Source organism: Dermacentor variabilis, chromosome 7, assembly GCF_050947875.1.
Source record: "Dermacentor variabilis isolate Ectoservices chromosome 7, ASM5094787v1, whole genome shotgun sequence".
NCBI lineage: Eukaryota > Metazoa > Arthropoda > Arachnida > Ixodida > Ixodidae > Dermacentor > Dermacentor variabilis.
In genome coordinates, this window is record NC_134574.1 from 159095339 (window position 1) to 159116721 (window position 21383).

Below are 21383 nucleotides of genomic sequence, written 5' to 3' on the forward strand. Positions count from 1 at the left end.
TTAATGCTATAGAATTCCTGTACGTTACCAGCTATAGTCTTAATCAGGAATCCGACTCCTATTTCTCGCCTCTCCGCTAAGCCCCGGTAACAGAGGCAGTGCCCGCTTTTTAGCACTGTATATGCTTCACTTGTCCTAACTTCAATGAGCCCTATTATATCCCATTTACTGGCCTCTAATTCCTCCAATGAACCTGGCAACGTTTAACGCTAGAACGTTATCTAGCGAGGCGAGTCTAGCAGTGCTATTAGAGGAATTAGAGGGCAGTAAATGGGATATAATAGGGCTCAGTGAAGTTAGGAGGCCAAAAGAAGCATATACAGTGCTAAATAGCGGGCACGTCCTGTGCTACCGGGGCTTAGCGGAGAGAAGAGAACTAGGAGTCGGATTCCTGGTTAATAAGAATATAGCTGGTAACATACAGGAATTCTATAGCATTAACGAGAGGGTGGCAGGTCTTGTGAAACTTAATAAGAGGTACAAAATGAAGATTGTACAGGTCTACGCCCCTACATCCAGTCATGATGTCCAGGAAGTCGAAAGCTTCTATGAAGACGTGGAATCTGCGATGGGTAGAGTGAAAACAAAATACACTATACTAATGGGCGACTTTAATGCCAAGGTAGGCAAGAAGCAGGCTGGAGACAAGGCAGTGGGTGAATATGGCATAGGCACTAGGAATAGCAGGGGAGAGTTATTAGTAGAGTTTGCGGAACAGAATAATATGAGGATAATGAATACCTTCTTCCGCAAGCGAGATAGCCGAAAGTGGACATGGAGGAGCCCGAACGACGAGACTAGAAATGAAATAGACTTCATACTCTGCGCTAACCCTGGCATCATACAAGATGTGGACGTGCTCGGCAAGGTGCGCTGCAGTGACCACAGGATGGTAAGAACTCGAATTAGCCTAGACCTGAGGAGGGAACGGAAGAAACTGGTACATAAGAAGCCGATCAATGAGTTAGCGGTAAGAGGGAAAATAGAGGAATTCCAGATCAAGCTACAGAACAGGTATTCAGCTTTAACTCAGGAAGAGGACCTTAGTGTTGAAGCAATAAACGACAATCTTGTGGGCATCATTAAGGAGTGTGCAATGGAAGTCGGTGGTAACTCCATTAGGCAGGATACCAGCAAACTATCGCAGGAGACGAAGGATCTGATCAAGAAACGCCAATGTATGAAAGCATCTAACCCTACAGCTAGAATAGAACTTGCAGAACTTTCGAAGTTAATCAACAAGCGTAAGACAGCTGACATAAGGAAGTATAATATGGATAGAATTGAACATGCTCTCAGGAACGGAGGAAGCCTAAAAACAGTGAAGAAGAAACTAGGAATTGGCAAGAATGAGATGTATGCGTTAAGAGACAAAGCCGGCAATATCATTACTAATATGGATGAGATAGTTCAAGTAGCTGAGGAGTTCTATAGAGATTTACGCAGTACCAGTGGCATCCACGACGATAATGGAAGAGAAAATAGTCTAGACGAATTCGAAATCCCGAAGGTAACGCCGGAAGAAGTAAAGAAAGCCTTAGGAGATATGCAAAGGGGGAAGGCGGCTGGGGAGGATCAGGTAACAGCAGATTTGTTGAAGGATGGTGGACAGATTGTTCTAGAGAAACTGGCCACCCTGTATACGCAATGCCTCATGACCTCGAGCGTACCGGAATCTTGGAAGAACGCTAACATAATCCTAATCCATAAGAAAGGGGACGCCAATGACTTGAAAAATTATAGACCGATCAGCTTACTGTCCGTTGCCTACAAAGTATTTACTAAGGTAATCGCAAATAGAATCAGGAACACCTTAGACTTCTGTCAACCAAAGGACCAGGCAGGATTCCGTAAAGGCTACTCAACAATAGACCATATTCACACTATCAATCAAGTGATCGAGAAATGTGCAGAATATAACCAACCCTTATATATAGCTTTCATTGATTACGAGAAAGCGTTTGATTCAGTCGAAACCTCAGCAGTCATGGAGGCATTACGGAATCAGGGTGTAGATGAGCCATATGTAAAGATACTGGAAGATATCTATAGCGGCTCCACAGCCACCGTAGTCCTCCACAAAGAAAGCAACAAAATCCCGATAAAGAAAGGCGTCAGACAGGGAGATACGATATCTCCAATGCTATTCACAGCATGTTTACAGGAGGTATTCAGAGGCCTGGAGTGGGAAGAATTGGGGATAAAAGTTAATGGAGAATACCTTAGTAACTTGCGATTCGCTGATGATATTGCCTTGCTTAGTAACTCAGGGGACCAATTGCAATGCATGCTCACTGACCTGGAGAGGCAAAGCAGAAGAGTGGGTCTAAAAATTAATCTGCAGAAAACTAAAGTAATGCTTAACAGTCTCGGGAGAGAACAGCAATTTACAATAGGCAGCGAGGCACTGGAAGTCGTAAGGGAATACATCTACTTAGGGCAGGTAGTGACGGCGGATCCAGATCATGAGACGGAAATAATCAGAAGAATAAGAATTGGCTGGGGTGCGTTTGGCAGGCATTCCCAAATCATGAACAGCAGGTTGCCATTATCCCTCAAGAGAAAAGTATATAATAGCTGTGTCTTACCAGTACTCACCTACGGGGCAGAAACCTGGAGGCTTACTAAAAGGGTTCTACTCAAATTGAGGACGACACAACGAGCTATGGAAAGAAGAACGATAGGTGTAACGTTAAGGGATAAGAAAAGAGCAGATTGGGTGAGGGAACAAACGCGAGTTAATGACATCTTAGTTGAAATCAAGAAAAAGAAATGGGCATGGGCAGGACATGTAATGAGGAGGGAAGATAACCGATGGTCATTAAGGGTCACGGACTGGATCCCAAGGGAAGGGAAGCGTAGCAGGGGGCGGCAGAAAGTTAGGTGGGCGGATGAGATTAAGAAGTTTGCAGGGACGGCATGGCCACAATTAGTACATGACCGGGGTTGTTGGAGAAGTATGGGAGAGGCCTTTGCCCTGCAGTGGGCGTAGCCAGGCTGATGATGATGATGATGATGATGAATTCCTCCAATAGCACTGCTACACTCGCCTCACTAGATAACGTTCTAGCGTTAAACGTCGCCAGGTTCAGATTCCAATGGTGGCCTGCCCGGATTGGACAGGCCGCCAATCCGACAAGACAGAGTCAACGAATCGGGGTAATTGCAAGTCACAGGAGCTGACCTCACCGGAAGACTTTATGCGAAAAACAAATACGACATTGTGGAACAATACGTTTTCCCCTGCGCGGTAACGAGAGGAGTACACTTGCAGATGACCAATGACATGTCGATATGCAGTTTCCTTTTTCAAGCTTTCCGGCAATTCACCGCACGACTGGGTATACCTGCCGTAATCTGTTCGTACAACGCCAGCACCTTTACTAAGGCCGAGAAGGAAATGCTTGAAGCTGTTGGGCACGAATGAGCGAAGGATTACTGCAGTACCCACCAATGGAAAACAATAGCTGAGTGTGCCCCGTGGAGGTGTGGGAGGATTTTTCGAGTGCCTCACACGAAGCCTGAAGACATTGATGCGAAAAATATTCTCAGTGGAGCAGCCACGCACAAATGTAGCAGAAGTTGAAGGAGCGCTCAACAATTGACCGTTAACATACGTGCATGGCCAACCTAATGAGCCCATGCCACTGACACCTGCCAACATAGGCGGACGCCAACAACTTCAAAGTGGACAAACAAGGCTATACAACGCAGACGTTGAAGAAACACGGCGAAGCAGATGCGAACTCGTAAAAGCTTGGTGGATGAGATGGCATCGCGAATATTTTAAGTAAATAGGTGCTAATGTTCTGGTGTTAAGACCGAGTCAGGCGTTTTTTCATCATTCATCATTAGTACAGAAGGAGGTCCCGGAGTTACAAGAACTGTCAGGGGGACCTCCTATTAGTAATTGGACATTGCATGATTTAATACATTTTGGCAACATAGCAGCGACAGACATCAGAAAACACGAAGTTAATGAAAAAATAAGCAAATACAAAAAGTTGCTTACAATAACTGAAGTTCAAAACACAAGCAAATGAAACCGATACAGCGTATGAATAAATAGGTAGTAATTGACACGTTATGGACACATAGGAATGACATATGTCAAAGGACACGGGGTTAATTAACAGATAATTAGAAATAAATATATGCTTACAATACGCAAAGTACAAATGTTATATAGACTATGCGACAAAAAAATTGAAATGCCTAAGAAAGGATAAACAAGAAGACAAAGGCAGGCTTTAATATGGGGTGCTGGTTTGTTGCAGTATTTAATGGCAGTAAAAAGGGAAGTAAACATTCCATAATTAGTGTTTATTCGAGGGAGCAAAAAATTGTTAGAGGAAAATCTCGTATTGTTAGTGTTGGTAAGAGCAGAGTTATTAAATGCATCTAAAATTATTTCATGATTTAGTGTGCGGTATATTAGTAAAACCAATTTGAGCTGGAGCATGTAACGTAATGGTAGTATTTTTAAGGAACTGAAAATTGGTACTGCATGTGACATGTAACTAGATAAATTAATGATCCTCAAGGCTTGATTTTGTAAATGTTGTAGATGTATTATGTGCGAGCAATATGTGTTTCCCCAAACTGAGATTCAGTATTGCAAGTGACACTGAATAAATGCGTAATAAAGTGAAGTTCTAACGTTTTGTGGAAAATACGAGCGCGTTAGGATTAGTACTCTTATTCCAAAGACAATTTTTTTTTAGACCATGTCAGCATGCAAGTTGAATTTAAGTTGGGGGTCAAGTTTGACGCCAAGGAAGACAACTTCATGTGCAGGTGACAGAACATGAGTTTGTAAGACGAGCGATGGCGCGGGCGCGATTACGCGTTTATGTGCATGAAAAAGCATAACCGAGTTTTCGAAGGGTTGACGTGAAGTTTGTTACTCGTGCACCACGCAGATAAGTTGCTTAGGTCAGAATTTAGTCGTCTTATTACAGTATTTATGCATCGAAGAACATATTGGGAAATGTGCCGAATTGAAAGAAGTTACCCTGGTCGCGACGAAATAACAAGGGCTTGTCTAATTCAGAAAGGCAACAAATAATTTCTCGGAACATCTGCGAACATCTTTGAAGGGTGCCTCAAACATCCCGCCAAAGCCTATCTCATGCAAGTTGGAAGGCGGGAGCCTGTAAAATATCTTCATCAAAGTACTCGAAGACGAGAAAGGCTCCTTGTCGCGAGCTACTGCAATAAACCATTCACGTTCGAAGCAGTCACCGGTCTCCATCGTTCTAACATGCGTCATCAACACGCCGCGGTCATCCGAGAGCTAGTTACGTTGTGCGCAGTGGGGCATATCCCGCTTCTCGGTCCGATACCTCGCTCTGGAAAAGTGCCACACGTATTATTGGTTTGGCAAGTAAATACCCATAATTTATTTAGATTTTACCACTTCTATCACTCGCCGTGTGAGGCAATGACAGTGTCGACCCTTCTCCCCAACTATGAGCAATGGTGCACAAGCAAAGCCTGCATCGCTGTATGTCCTGTACTACGTAGACAAATCGTGTACGCAAGGCAACATATCACACTAACTCGGCGCTAGAGTGCATACGACGTGAAAAATCATCACCAATTGCCGTCAATTAACGGAAACAGTACAGAAAGCTTCGCTTATATGGATTCGAACAGCACGTGGGAGCCGCGTAATTTATTTTTCATGCGCTATGGCGTCCAGTACCACCTACGACATGCGAGCAACTGGCAAAGCGGCCACACGTTGCGGCTCTTACTAAGGGCGTTTGTGCCTGAAGTAGTCCCACCTGCTGTGCTCAGAGTCAACAGCGGCAGTATTGGGAAAAGCACTAACAACTAAATATTAATAACAATGAATAAATATATTACCAATTAACAATAATAATAATAATAACAATAATAATAACAATAATAACAATAACAATAGGACAGAGCGATAGTACGAATCATGTTTAAGCGATATTTACCAGTAGTAGCAAACTAAGTTCCCCGGAGCAGAAGGACGCCATGAACGTGGAAATGCAAAGGAGCCAACGCGGTCAGCCACGGTAAGGGGTGCTCAAGGCCATCTCCGGTGGTGGGCGTTGGGAGGATGGCAAACGTGGAGCAGCACGCTGGATATCCTTCCGACTCGTGGTCCGCAATCTCGAAAGCGGACCTCGGGATCCTGGAACGACAAGGCTTTTTTTAAGCACTCGAGAAAACCAGATGTACTCCTATTCATCTGTACTGTACGCGGTATTTACCCGGTACAGGGCCACAAGGCAACACCGACGAGGGAACACGGTAGACCGGGCGCGGTGCGAGTGATGCTCTGGAAAATAGCGAGGACACTAAGCCCACATCGAAAAACGAACAGCAACAACGGCAACGAAACGGGCCGCTTACTGTAGCTGCTGCCCGGCCCAGCTCCGACGAGAACAGCAGGCGACGTCCGGCGTCGAGGTGCTGCGTAGAGCGGGTTAGTGCCTAATAGCTGGCGAGGTTATGTCCGAAGGCCGTTTGCTTCCGTCATTCCCACATTTCGCTCGATAGCACGCGCACTGACGCGCGCGGGCTATCTATGTCACGAAATAGTGGGGTCGGGTCGCAAGGCCGTTCGGATGGGTCCATGTCCCTGACGCAGTCGTAAGAGGACGGCTATCAGCTGTAGCCTGCCTAGTGTTAGCTAAGCCTGTGTGCCAGCTAAATCCTGAAGCTATACACCGCCACCCCGCAACACGTGGCCCATCCTCTTCGATTCCGGCACGGAGAAGACCCGTGTGGCCGCAAGCCATGCCCACGAAACCTCGGGCTTACAGCTAAGCAACAACACTAACTTTACGCAATTTTGTAGTGTAGCTATAAAACCTTAGTGAGCGCTAGCTAGTGCAACTGAACAGTTAACTTCTCTAAGGCATGCGCCACCCTCGCCAGCTAGACCATCTAGAAATAAATGCACAAAGTGCACACACAGGCCTTTTGAGCGTTTAGGACGCTCGATGCGAAGCTCGTAGAGACGACGCTCGCCGTGACGAGGGGTTGTCGCGCAGGTCCTGGGGTTAGTGGCCACGCTCAGAGTTCATCCACAGTTCAATAGTCCCGGCGCCGTCGGGGGGTGGAAACGCGCACAAACAAAAGAAAGAGTACTCGGCAGGAACGACTTGCGGCTCATATACGCTGCGCCGGCTCGACCGGAGTGTCGTCGGCGTATAGTAACGTATTTATGCCGGCTGGCGGTCACTTACACTCCGGGAGCTCGAAAGCGGGGCCAGGAATTGCCGAGACGGAAAAGGCAGGCGGGTCGGGCAACAAGTCTCTCGAGGAGTGCCTCACGTTTTTCAGGTCCGGTGCATGAAGCCAGTGCTTCCAGAGTCGGCCGAAGGCGGGAAGATGCGCAGCGTGTAACTTCGACAAGCGCTGCCACTGTTAGCGCGTAATTAAGACCAGCAGGAGCTCGAGGTATGGTGCGACGCAGAAGGCAGCAGACACGACGCACGCCGAAGCAGACGGAAAAGGCAAAATGGCGGCCCAAGCCCCCGGATGCTCGCTATGTGCCCTCGACGACCGCGATGCCAAGCTCTTCGGCGCATGCGTTGATACACCCGGGCAATTTCTTTTCTTCTCTCATTGGTCTAATGTCGAACTACGTCACCGGCTCGCTAGCCGCCGTGCCGCTGTTATCACCGCGACTGACGCGAGGGCGATGGTTAAACCAAAGGAATAAAAAAAAAAAGGTTGCAGCCTGCGTACAACTGCCGACCTCGGAATGTTCTAGAAGCTTCCACATGCTTCCACTGTGTTCTTGGACATGCAATGGCGTTAGCGCTATCGGCGTAGTTTCATGGATATTATAACCCGTGGACGGAATCTTCGCGGTTCCGCCATACAGGTTCCGTGGCCGCCTTCGCATTCGCGTTGGGCTCCGGCAGCGAGCATGACTTGCAACTCATGAGCGCGCGCCGCGACATGTGTCGAGTTGTCTGTACGCGCAGTCGTCTGCTCCTGCCGCATCGTTTCTCTTGGAACAAAAAAATTGAAATTATATACCTTCAATTACGTGCCCGAACAACGCGATCTTATTTATAGACTTGGCGTAGCAGGGGCACTAACGGGCTAATTTTGACCACCTGTAAGACCAAGCACACGAGCGTTTTTGCATTTCGGCCGTTATCGAAGTGCGACTGCCGCGGCTGTCATCAAACTCTCGACCTGGAGTTGAGCAGCGGAACCCCACAGTCACTCCACTTGCGCCACTTGTGCTTTTTCCGGATGTAGGTGTCCCAAAACGCTAGCATTCGGTCTTTGTTGGTAACGTAATAGAGAGGTGAAGAACGAAGAGCTCAGTTAATAGAAAGCCATTCTTCCTCTACTCTGAATGATTCGGCGGAAAAGACATCGCGAAGATTTGGGACGAGAAAAATCACACGCATGAAGAGTTCATAACCGCAAGAAATATCATGACCAAATTATTCTATGAAGCACCTAATCACAAATAACACTTTTCAATATATTTCGATTCCTTGTTGAAAACTTCATTTACCAAAGATTAGTCCATCTGATCCCACTACCTGCTTCCTTCGCGTTGGTATGGTCGGTAGTACATAGAGTTAATTTTCTTTACCTCCTAATTTTTTTCATAACTTTATTTAAACATTGTTTTGTTTTTGCTTTGTGCAAGGACCCCTCAACAGTGGCCTCATTGAACAATGGCCTTCTCGTGCTAAGCACGAGTTGCCGTCGGTTCGATGCCTTTGGCCAAGGAAGGCAGCTGCTTAGCATGGGTGCCAGTTTAGCGCAGGGTAAAACAACCTTTCATTTTGGGTTCAGAACTGTACGCAAATAATGTAGGCAATGAAGTAACTGCGTGTCTAATCGACAAAACGTTTATAGCCATGACAACTTCAATGAATACTGCACGATTCACCGCAAGAGAGAGAGATATATAAACTTTATTGCTAGACCAGGCTTCTTGAGCCCAAAGGTGGGTGGCCTCCTCAGTCTAGGTAGCCATAGCTGCTGCCGCCGTCCGAGCCCTGTTCACCAACCATAGCTGGTTGTCAGGGTCTTGCAAAAAAAAAATAATGGTTATGATAATAATAATTGTCAACGCGGGTATGTTTTTCTGTTCTTTTTCATAGAGCTCCGAAATGCCAAGAGACACTTCACATCCTAACAAAATAATTATAGGCATGTACAGTCGCGGACAGATTAAAACGGACCACGGCGAAGGCGGCCGGAGCGGCTGCGGGGCCGGCGCTGCTGTCGCGCTTCGCGAGCTCACGCCCAGAGTACCCCGAGTGACGTCAAACTTCTCCTCCGCACCCTCGCCCTCGCGCTGGTGCTTGTCATGCTCGAGAAATTTCAAGTGCAGCGTTCGGCTGCTCTGCTGCTGACGGTCGGGACCATAGAGTTTCTAAACAAATACTTTATAGGGAAATGTGGCTCTAGTGTCTACGGGGCTCTCCTGAGCGTTGCCTCAACCTACATGGGAATGATGGGAAGTACATGCTTCGGATTGACTTCGATCTTTAGAGTAGTGGCGTTTGATTGCGGCGCAGTAAACGAAGCTATACTGAAATATTATCGCGTAGAATCTAATTTTATTTCTTCAGTATGTTATATAATGTACAACAAGCTGCATAAACTTTGTATGACTTTGAGATGGAAGCATGGTTTACTATGGTTTATCACCAGGACACACCAGTGTATGCATTCTTGTGCGATTTTGTTCCCGATTTAACGCCACAGAATAATTATTTATTTAATTTTGCAACAGCAATAACAACCCTGCTTGTACGTATATAAAAATACTCATGAAGCATTTATGGAAATCATTTTTTTTTTATTGTGAGAAAGTGTTGCGCCCTTGAGAGGGATGCTAGAAGTGTCGTCTGCTACGAGCCTGCTCGCTACAAACGCGAGAGTTTTCCCGCAGAAGACAGGCGCTTGCGAAGCCTCTCGCTCTTTCAAAAGGCTGTGTCGGCTGTCATGATTGCTGAACGTCTTCAGGTACTTTTAAGTACCTGAAGTGCAGCTAGGATGCTTCTGCTGCAGTATCTGCTGCAGTGCTAGCTAGGATGCTTGTGGCCTCCTACGAGTATGCTTCATTATACTTTATATTGACGTACCGCTTCCGAAGCATTATGGCGTGGCTTTGCACTTACCCGTCTTGCGACGCTAGGCTGCAGCCAGGAAGCAGCAACCTTTCCTACCACAAGTAAGTTTGTGTTCTCAAAGTCTTAAAACACGCATTTCAATGAGCACATAAACGAGCAATGCATAATGAAGCCCTCAATAAAATTTGATTGTCAAGCCACTAGAAGTACAACTGTCTGTGTCTTGTATCAGTAGTACCGTCTTTTTCCAATTCTGAAGTTTCATAAAGCACGTGATGCTACAGCGCCAACCTAACACACTTAACAAACCAAGGTTCAAACGCTCAAAGCATGTTCTTTCAACGTTTACGATGCCGTCGCTTTCTCTTCAGTGCTTCGACACCACACCGCGACACAAACATCGTCCCAGCCGCTGGCCCAGCGCGCTATCGCCACTCCGAGCAACAGAACAAAGGCAGAGAGCTTTGCGTTGCACTGTCCCACTGCAGGTTACAGAAATTGCGCTTGGAGCGAAACCAAAACTGCCAAAAAAATACTTGTAGACTAGTTCGCCAGTCAATAGAATGCCAATCCGTAGCCGTCATTCTCATCATGGTTGAACGATCGCAGCGCCAGATTTCCCTCTAGGTATACTAATGGGAAACTCTATGGTCGGAACGAATGGGCGCGTGTATCGCCAGTAGTTCACCACTTAGCGCTGTCGCGCAGTACGGACGGCCGCAGGCCATCAAACCACCGCGCTGTGAAGGAACCAAAACCAGATGGTCTTTTGTTTCTTTTTTTGTCGGCGACTTGCAGTCGCGGACAAAATTCTTCTCTGCGCGCAGCTCAAGCTGCAGCTGACGGCTGCCACCTTAAAGCCGCAGGCTCTATACATTTTTTTTTTTTTTCTGTCGCGTGACCACGATACCGCGGAGGCAAAGGATCGCTGCGGCGTCTCGTATGCTAGACTCGGAATTATCCGTGCGCGATAGGTTGTTGGAATGACGGTGCGGGACCCATTCTTTATATCTGCCCATGTTATCTCGCACTGCTGGGTTTATTCGCAGTAGATGAAGCGCCTTCGGTAGGCTTTCTCCAATAGTAACTGCCATCATCGAATCTTGGAATTTTTTTTTCTTTTTGCTGGAACGTGGAGCGCTTGACGCCGTGCAAACCGTGTGCCTTGATGCTCTACCGCCGGCGACTCGTTATTAGCTGACTGCTTGGCCGGTGTCGTGAGCTTGCTGGCGGACAGTTCTTACGCCAGCATGTTCCAGGTGACAGTTGCACTGAAGGGGCCTTGCTAGGGTGGTGACCACGTTAAATGGAATTACCTCTGTTTCTAGCGCATGGTATTAAAATCTGTTCGTCAAAGATTCGGCAAAAGCAGTGCTTATCGGAGAAAGCCTGCCGAAGCCGCCTTCGCCGTGGTCCATTTTATTCTGTCCGCGACTGTAGAATTAGCATTGAATATGGCGGAATAGTCAAGAAAGAAATGTCCAATCTTTTTTATTTTATTTCTTTTTTTATGTACAACACTGAGACGTCATGAATATGTTTACAAGAGCGTCCACATCTCAGAGGTGTGCGACGACCTCAAGTTTGAATTTTCGCTTTCCCAAGAAAACACGCCGTGGGAACCACGTAATATCTCCTTAATCGCGTGTCGCCTCGGATAAGCGCAGCGATAATCTGGACCGCAGACGAAACGATATGGAAGATATCGTCTGCTCTGTATGTTACGTATTCTTCGGCAGTTCACGTTTAGAAGACCAACGCCATAGTCTCCCGTGTGCCTTTTGCAGGCGGGACAATCAGCTGTTTACCGAAGCTAAGCTCCTGGGAGAGTAATTTCGATGATAGAGTGATCAGTACCGAGGTTGTGTTGGGTGTTGCGCCAATGGGCGTTGTCTGAGTTTTTGGTTAAAGTGAGGTCTGGTGTCGTGACTTGTTCAGTAGAAGTGCCGAGGCGAGTGGGGAAAGCTGGGTCAATAATGAATGTAAGCCCGAGATCATGGGAGTCTTGCCATAAGTTACGACCTGCCGCAGAGCAGTGTCTGTAACACCATCCTGTGTGCGGGAGATTGAAGTCGCCCCCGATGATAAGGGGGCTGCTGCCTGCGATGTTAAGGGCCTTTTTGAAGAGGGTTAGAAATCGTCTATGGCGTTGAGATGGAGTATTGTAGATATTGAGGATAAATATTCCTTCCTTTCGTTTTCTGTGCGGGATGAACTCAATAAGGAGGTGTTCGATGCGCCGATCGTGGAGATCGCGTTCGATTGCAGCAATTATTATTCGAACGAGTGTGGAGGCTCCCTGTGGAGCATTGTTCACGGTGAAAGGTTGATATCCGGGAAGGTTGACCGGAGTGTCGTGCGTTTCCTGGAGTAAGATTGCGTCGGGCTCACATGAAGTAGTACGGAGGTGTTGACGGAGAACGGGTTGTTTATGGAGGTAGCCTCGGCAGTTCCACTGCCTGAACGTTGTGTCAGTGTTAGTGTGGGCCATGTTGAAGGATAGGGGATTCCACAGTTGGCAGGGTGGCGGCGACGGTTCCTGTTGTGTCCATGGCTACCGCTTGAGCGGTGGAAGCGGTTTGTGTGAAAAGGGTTTGAATATTAGCTTCCATGGCGGTGACTCTGTGCATAAGGGTGATCAGAGAATTCTGTGAAGTTTCTACCGTGCTTTGGAGTTGTATGAAATTCAACTCGGAGCAGTGCATCTCCCACCTGCACGCACTGCTGCGCTCGCAAAGTCCATTGTCACAACAGCAATCGACTGGAAGCACTTACCCGCCGACGCCGTGCACCACTCCAGTCCCGATGATTTCAAGAAATACATCGAATAACTCATCCATTGTTTCTAAAGGCCCACCCATCAGGTAACACCCAAATGCAGGGGCATTTGTGGCAGAATAAATAAACAAAAAGAAAGAAAGAAAGAAAGAAAGAAAGAAAGAAAGGAAGAAAGAAAGAAAGAAAGAAAGAAAGAAAGAAAGAAAGAAAGAAAGAAAGAAAGAAAGAAAGAAAGAAAGAAAGAAAGAAAGAAAGACACGAAGTGTTAGCTAGAGAAGCTCAGCTCATTGTGTACGGCAACAGCAGTTTCTGAGGACTGGATTGATGCAAACAAATAATTTTAAAATATCGTACCAGGGCGGCCTGAATATTAACTCCTTCGCGATTGTTTTAATCTCGCCTACTCTACGGTGGCATCTCAATTTCCTTCACCGCAGCAAGCGTGAACAAACCCACGCGCCCAGTAGCTCGCGCTGTGGCTCACATTGATGAAGCGGACGTTTCGGCTCTCTTGCCATTTGCTCTCCTTCGCGGGTGTCGTGGGCAAGCGAATAAGAAGCGGCTGCGAGAGTGCGTTGCTGAAATATCCGTCCCGGGTCACCTCGCGCGTATCGTGATCGTGATATGCAAAATAGTGGGAGGACAGCCTGTGGTAAGACGCCTGACGGACGACGCTATAACATAGCCTGCGTCGTCTGCGTAAGCGTGGCGACGCGTCGGGAGAAGTTCTTCAATTGCTTAGAAATACTAGTGGGTGTCTCGCAAGGAGCTCGGCGCATGTGCATTGTAGGCGCCAGACAAATGACGTCAGGCGCACAAGACATGACTTTGCATGCGCAAAGCCACGGCACGTTGACAGTGAAAAATACTTCGGGGGTAAATAGGCACGCCAGGAGAATGCGCATCTATGCGTGTTTGCAAGGTGTTATACAGCTCTTGGTTCACTTAAAGACGTTCCTTGATGTTTACAAACATGTGACATATATTACCTGTGTCGGCTGCGTAAAGATCGAAAAAGAATAGTGACCTCCGTAGAACTGCCGTGGTGATGTATTGGCTTTAGCGTTGCGCTGCTTAAGTCAGAGGTCGCGGGATGAAATCCCGGCCATGGTGGCCGGGATTTCGATAGGGGCGAAATGCAAAAACGTCCGTGTACTGTGCATTCGGTGCACGTTAAAGAACCCCAGGTGGTCAAAATTGCTCTTCTGGTGATGTCATGGTGAGAAGGGTGATTCTTCTTGTCACCATGCCGCCATCAAAGAACAACACTGCTGTTACATACGCGTGGACCTGTTTACTGGCTGTCCGCAACTAAAATTTATGACAAATCAGACGACCAGATAATGTCTACGTTTTTTTTTTTTTTGTTCGACGGTAAACACCAAAAAAAAGCACTCTTATTGTACGATTCAAACGGAGATTAAACAGCAGTAAGCGCGGGGCCCTCTTTCAAACTTGGTAAATTAAAGAAAAAACGCAGCTCACTGCGTATGTGAACAAGGTAAGGCAAGTCGAGGCAGTCTCTCGATGCTGGGGGCTCGTCACGATAGCGGTATCAACCTCTCATCGTGCAAGTCCGCCTTGCCACTTGCGTGGGCATCTTTAGCAGGTGTGCGTACGCTCCCTTTATCACCGAGCACGCCATGATTCCTTTATGGCTGCTGCGTCGTGACAGAGGATCACGTGGTAGTCGGCCAAGCACGCTGAACTCTTGAGGAGGGCAACAACGAGACGAAGATGTCCACAGCTTCATCACTTCCTTTGGTTCGTCCTTCCTCTCTCGCGTTCCGGTTGTTCTCTATTAAGCAGCTTCGGGCAACGGCATCGTCTCGTTAGTCCAGGCGTGCCAAGGGAGCGGTCTCTTGCGTCGTGACTGTCGGATTTTACAGTCGGCTGAACACGGGCTGGCGCCGACGTCTCAATAACTGTGGCGTCTTTTTCTGTTGACCTCGCTTCTTTCTTTCTTCCTTTCTTTTTCTCTTTCTTCTTCTCTTTCTTTTTTTTCTTTCTTTCTTTTTATTGTACCTTTACCCATGACAAGTATATCAGGCGAGAGCGTGGCCCTGTAGACTTGCACTTGTCTCCATTAAACACGCACGCACAAACTGCTCTTAGTCTTCCTTTGGGACATTAGCCAAACCAGGCACTTTTAGACACTTTTGTTGCATGTGCCGTTTGCTTGCGTATATGTTATAACGTGCAGACATTCTTTTTTGATTCTACCAATGCAAAGCACGTTATGCTCACCAAAATCTCACGAGACGTATTGGTCGCTTAATGATTGTCTTGCGTCGTCGAGCAGTTAAATGTATTTTTTCGTGCGTGCCTGTGTTGCACGAGTACTAGCTATACGAAAATATTCGTCCAGCCCTTTCATCCTGTTGCATCTTCTCGTTTCAGAGGATATATAATGCATCATGTCGCACCCACTCACCTTTAACCCAGACCCCAAGATAGCGAAGAATACAGAGATGTTGGTGCCGCACGAGTAAGTATTTGTACTTCCTTGGCGGCAATGGGAACAAAGAAATGTTGCGTCACTCCCGCGGCTCTTTAACGGGCAATTCGTGCGCACCGAAGTCCGGCTTCTAACGAAATGAGGTAACGAATGGCTCGAAAGCAGAGGCGTCGGTTTACTTGCTTGGTCTGTAACTATTTATTTATTTTAGAATATAGAGGAAACATAGCTCCTCGACAATAGAGACGCAGCTACGCTTTCATAAACGAACAAGGTTTCTCTCCCGTCGAGAGCAAATTAGTCCGGGGGGTCATTGGAAGCCATAAGACTCGTCTTCCCTTTAGAAACACTATCCATAATTTCCCACTGTCGACCGTGTGGACGTACGATTAGTCAAAAGTGTCTTAACGCAGCGAAGCAAAAGAACGAATAAACAAATGTTCAGAGAACATTCTGAGATCGTCGAACCTGTCATGCGGCTGTAGGTGAACGTCGAAAAAAAAAGTATTGCTGATAGATTATCAACATATATGACACAGTGGTAGTAGTAAGGACGCAAGCGAGTGAATAATTTCATGAGAGAACGGAACCTGCCATTGCGCATCTGAAAGAGGACATGATATCATATTTCAGTGGCTGCCGGGACACTGTGGCATCGTTGGTAATCACCTCGCCGATGACGCTGCCCGAAAGTGCCCAGGCTGGCTCACCGACACTCCTTATACCTTTATCCAGAGTCGACGCTGTAAGAGAGCTTCGCAGTCTCGCTCGTGCAATCACGTTAGGTTGCTGGCATACACCACAGAACTCTAAGTGTCGTTTACACAGCCTCGACCCATCACTGAAACTTACATTACCAGCGAACCTTCCACGACGTGACGCAACACTGCTGTGTCGGCTGTGGGTAGGAGTACCAACTCCTACAGCTACCGTATTGGAATGGCGGATTCACCAATGTGCGCTAAGTGCAAGTGTGAAGAGACCATCAGTCACCTTCTGTGCCACTGTTCTCGCTTCGATGATCAACGTGAGACTCTCCAGTGTGCCTTAAATAGACTGGATGACAGGCCATTTACGGAAGCGAAGATCTTGGGAGCCTGGCCTCACAGTTCATTGGCCCAGAAAGCCGTTCGAGCGCTTTTTCGCTACCTGAGGGCAACAGACTTGTGTGCCCGACTATAGACGTCCTACACTTAAGTTCTCTCTCTTCCTCTTTCACTCCCCATTCCCCTCCCCACGTGTAGGGTAGCAAACTGGACTCAGTCTAGTTAACCTTCCTGCCTTTCCGTCTTCCCTTCTCTCTCTCTCTCTCTCTCTCTCTCTCTCATGAGAGAACGAATTTTTTTTATAAAGCAATCAGTAGTGTTTTGAACTTCTTCTTTTCTTTGTGTTTTACGAGTAGTAAAACAAAGCTTTGCCTACTCGTCCCGATTTCTCGCGTCGTCATTGTTTTTGTGTCCGAAAACGATGAGAGGTGTTGGGGCGAAGGCCTGGGACAGTGCTTATGGCGCTGGGCGTCCGAACAGGTCGTCATATAGCACGAAATTTTGACCGACAGAATAGTACCAGTGCGCGCACCCCTGCCTTTGCGCAATAAAATAATCACGTCGTAAAACCTGTAATGATAATGTCGGCTCACAGGCACCTCTGATGCCCAGAGGCCTCCGTATTGTAATAGTCCATGATCAGTCCTTCATAAAATTGATAATTCTTGTGACATTTACATGCTGCGAGGCAGGAACAAGCATGCCTTCGCCGCGTCAGGCTCAACGTGTCACACACGAACTATTAGATGCAAAAATTTTTGACGTATTTTCCAATATAACGTTCTGCATGCAACGTTTCTGAGAACTAAGGTGTCCTATGTGTCCTATCTGAATGACGATGTCATTTGTCAGAGAGACAAGTTTCTAAGGTGGTACCCGTGGCGTAGTTACGGAGAGGAATAGGACACACCGGGAACGTGCCTCCTCCTCTAGGAAAATTATATCTACCAGTCTGCCACCCACCCAGCGACCGTTGGTCCGCCGAAATAAAAAAAAATCTGGTCACACGATTGGGTCGTGCCTCATTCGCAGTGCTACTGCAAGTTTAAATCTGTGAGGTACTCTTGGGCTGTGGCGAATCGCCACACTCGGCTGCTGGTTAAGAAACAAGCCCTTAAGAAACTTTCTGATTAACTTTTACACGCGTACTTGTCTGTGGGAGTGTGCTGCTTGTGTGATCACTGCGTATGTCACATTTACCGTCCAGCACCCGGAGTATCAAACTAAGCGGTCAGCCAGGCTAATATCTCCCGCTTTATTAAACTCGGAATCCCCCTTTTACTGCACGTAATCCTGTGCCCAACGTTGTTGACCGCAGAGACAGATGATATAATAAATCAGCTCTTCCGAAATCACCAATGCGGAGAAGGATTCGCGACAATGAAAATTGTCATCCGCCCTATACAGTTAAACGAAGCTACAAATAAAATCCAATAGGGCCTCTTCGAGGAACCATATACATACTCGTCATGTCCTGTATTCTTATGCTTCGAAATTTTCAATAAATTTGGTTTCCTTCTGCGCCCCAGCTAGTCTCCAGATTAGCTCTAATAGTAGGGAAGCAACCTCAGACAGGCGTTGGTCCCGGGTTCGACCCATGGATCTACCAGATAAAATTTTTCTCGACTGTGAAAAATTTTTTTATGAAACTCGCATGGGTTTACTTTGTAGGTTCGTGCTACAGACTGATGAATGACAGTTTTTTCTATCATAATATTATTATGCGGCGCTGTCAGAGTCTCGTGATCTACCTCTGCATATTGGTATTCTCTAACGTTTATTTTCAAAATGTCTAGTTCATTAGCTTTAGCTCCACGATTTTTCAAAATTGCTTTAATATTCGTGATTGCTCAAACCACCGAAACTCTTGGATAATTTCCTTGAGTCAGCTTTGCCATTACACATGCAACAACCAACAAACCAAATGGCACAGTTTCTGCTGCCAGAACGCGATGCTGTCGTTGAACATGAATTCAAGGCTGGGGGAACATGCGAAATTTGTTGGCCTTTCAAGAATACTCCACGTAATTCAGCAGAGGTCGCTCTGCGGCAATTGAAGCTCTCTCATCACTAGAATCCGAAACATTAGGTAAAACGCGTATTTTTTTTCTTTACGTGTTTGTCGTGCTTATTTAACATTTGTTGAGCCTATATATGCTTATTTTGATGTTTGTGCCTACATTAAGATTTTGAGAGCCTAAAAATTTTCCCCTATAGCCTTATCTCGCTTATAATGGTATAGTCCGCTAGGTAACTTGCCCCAAGCAGCCGATTATTACCACAAACACTTTGTCGGTGTAAAGGCTGGTATTAACAGCTTTGAGAAAAAAGATGGCATCACAGAGAGAAGGGCTAAAACTGCTTAGAGCTGAGGTTAAACAGCGCGAAAAAGACAAGGACAGAAGGGAACAAATACCACAGACAAGCGCTGTGGTAACCAACTAGCCCTCATCAAGATCTTACTAAAACTGCTCTACGTGACGACACACTTGAAGGTGACTTAGCTTGCTTGTGAGCTCGCTTAACGTTTTTAGCCGGCATCATCGAGAAACTTGAATGCTCGGGCACTGCTTGGATCCAGAATGTGGGGCTCATTGTGAATGTTAAGGGCTCGCCACCATACAAGATGGACTTGTTGCTGATAGTGTCAGCTCGAGACTTCAATCTGGCTTGGATGAACATTTCGGGTTTTTCGGTACTAAAAGAACTGTCAAAGGTCCTGTCAGGTAAACATTCCGAAATGCCACAGAGCGTTGGATCATCGAACGTTCCGTACAGCAAATATGAGCACTTAACTTCGGTGGATGTTTGCCGTTCCTTTTCTGCAGGCATGCACACCAGTCGAATACCATGCAACGCGAAAGCCAAAATACCAGAGACGGTGTCACTGTTTTCACAATTTTTCTCATTGAGCCCTTGTCACTCTAAATTTTAGGCAAATCTTGTAACCTACGCAACTTGCCTCATTCCGTATTATACAGAAAAACTCAAGTGTATTTCACAAAACAGTGGTTTAGTGCTGTGTTCCCTAGAAAAATCATATTTTATCCTTACACGCGCAGCGGAAATTCATATTAACGGAGCCTATATACACGCCAGAAGAACAGTATTTGCTGCCTATATATGCTTTAAAAGACAGTTTCAGTGCATGTTACAGGCGACTAAAACAGAATTCTTTAGTGCCTAAACGTCCGGTCTCTACTAAGCCCCCTGTGATACCGAAGTGACGGAGCGCGGATTCGGACAAAATGGGTTCAATTGACGTCTGAAAATTCTCGCTCACACCATGGCTCCTTTTCCACAGGGGCACGGGGCCTCCCGGCAGCGCGAGCTTTCGCCGGGAGCAAGGAGGATACGAGGCCCCCTTGATTCAGCGCGAGGGGTCAGTGTGGTCACGCTCAGCGGGACGCGACGGCCACGCTTTTCGACCGGACTCGACGAGGGGCAAGAAGGCGCCCTCGCCGACGCCACACTGCTCACGCCGCCGACGCGCCGGATTTGAAACGACTCGAGCGAGGTCGCAGATCAGCTTCCGCGGCGGGTGCGGATCGTACTGTTAAAGTGGCTTTGACTTTGACTCTGACTTTGTATAGCCACGCTCCACGTTGCGCAGACCTGACGAGCCGCTGCGCTGGCGTAAGCTATATATCATCCCTCATCGCCGCGACTGCCCCGAGTAGGAACAATGCACGATGTCGCCGTGACGGCCGCCACGTTGTCATTGTTTAGTAACCGCGACAAAATGGAAAGTTTGACGAATAAAAAAAAAAACCGGCTATTCCGAGTTGTAAGTAAAGAACAAAGCAATAAGTAAGAGAAAAAAAGTTGAAAAAGAAATGACGAAAATCTCTCACAACTGCTGAACAATGAAAAGAAAGCCTCACTTATACACAGAACATAGCGCGATGCTGTGGGCAGATGTCTTAACGGATCACGCCTATACCGCGGAGTCGGGGAGCATGTCCTGTCGCAAGCACCCTTGAGATTATGCTGAAAGGGTTGAGTCCACAACACTGAGTGCTACTATCGTGGTTAAAATTAACGCGTCAGTCCGAGCTGCTTTTATCGGAGTTATACTTTCAGTGTCGCTGCAAACCCGTCGCAAAGAGTTACGGTATGACGTTTGCGAGGGTAGGTGAACCTTTCACATGTATTTGGGGCGATCGAATATGTTAGGGAGAAAATTTCAATCTAGTTGGGTCCCGATAATAAGAAACTAGTCGGGACACAGGGCAGCATGTTTACTATAGAGCACGAACTTCAGTGCAGAGGCGATCATTCCACTTCCCTTCATTCACAGTAAACCGGACGGCACCTAAACGCATTCGAGACTGTTCTTGAGTTTGTCAAGAGCCGGTAAAAGCCTATCCCTCTCAGCGCCCCACGTCTGTGGCTCGAGATTAACGCGCTATATATATATATATATATATATATATATATATAAGCTGTTGAGAACGAGGTTGAGTTGCCTCGTTCTGAGCAAGAATGCCCGTGTACTTTGACTTAGGCGCACGTTAAAACACACACACACACACGCACACACACACAAAATGTAAAGGTTAATCTCGTAGCCGTAGCGTCGCCTCGGGACGTTGTAAGCCCCACGAAACAAACAATGAGAACAAAAATGAGATAATTGATTCACGGCTTAGGTGAAAATCAATGTCAGGCCTCCTTAAACGTCCGCTCCTGCAGGCTGCTCTCAATTTCAGCCATTCTATGCAGTGGCGTCTCAATTCCCGACGCCGCCGCGCGTGAGCCTGTATATACTCACGCGCGCAGTAGCACGCGCCGGGCTGACAGAGATGAGGGGCGGACGTTTCGGCTCCTTTGCTTTTCGCTCTCCGCCGCGGCTCTATGTGGACAAGCGTATAGCGGCCTCTGCGAGAGCGGCTCCTGAAATATTCATCCCGGGGCGTCTCTCGCGTGTCGAGATCGCGCAGCAGATATACAAATCAGGGAGGACGGCCAGGACGGCGACGAGTAGACGCATGATGGACT

General features: G+C 47.1%; 1 long non-coding RNA gene across 1 annotated transcript; it reads right to left on the bottom strand.

The window, feature by feature from the left end:
- Positions 1 to 6043: 6043 nt before the first annotated feature.
- Positions 6044 to 7600, bottom strand: LOC142587242 (uncharacterized). Its single transcript, XR_012829410.1, has 3 exons — positions 6391 to 7600; positions 6249 to 6316; positions 6044 to 6169 (listed from the first exon to the last, which is right to left on the bottom strand). It is a non-coding gene; the product is annotated as an uncharacterized LOC142587242 (long non-coding RNA).
- Between the last annotated feature and the right edge of the window lie 13783 nt (positions 7601 to 21383).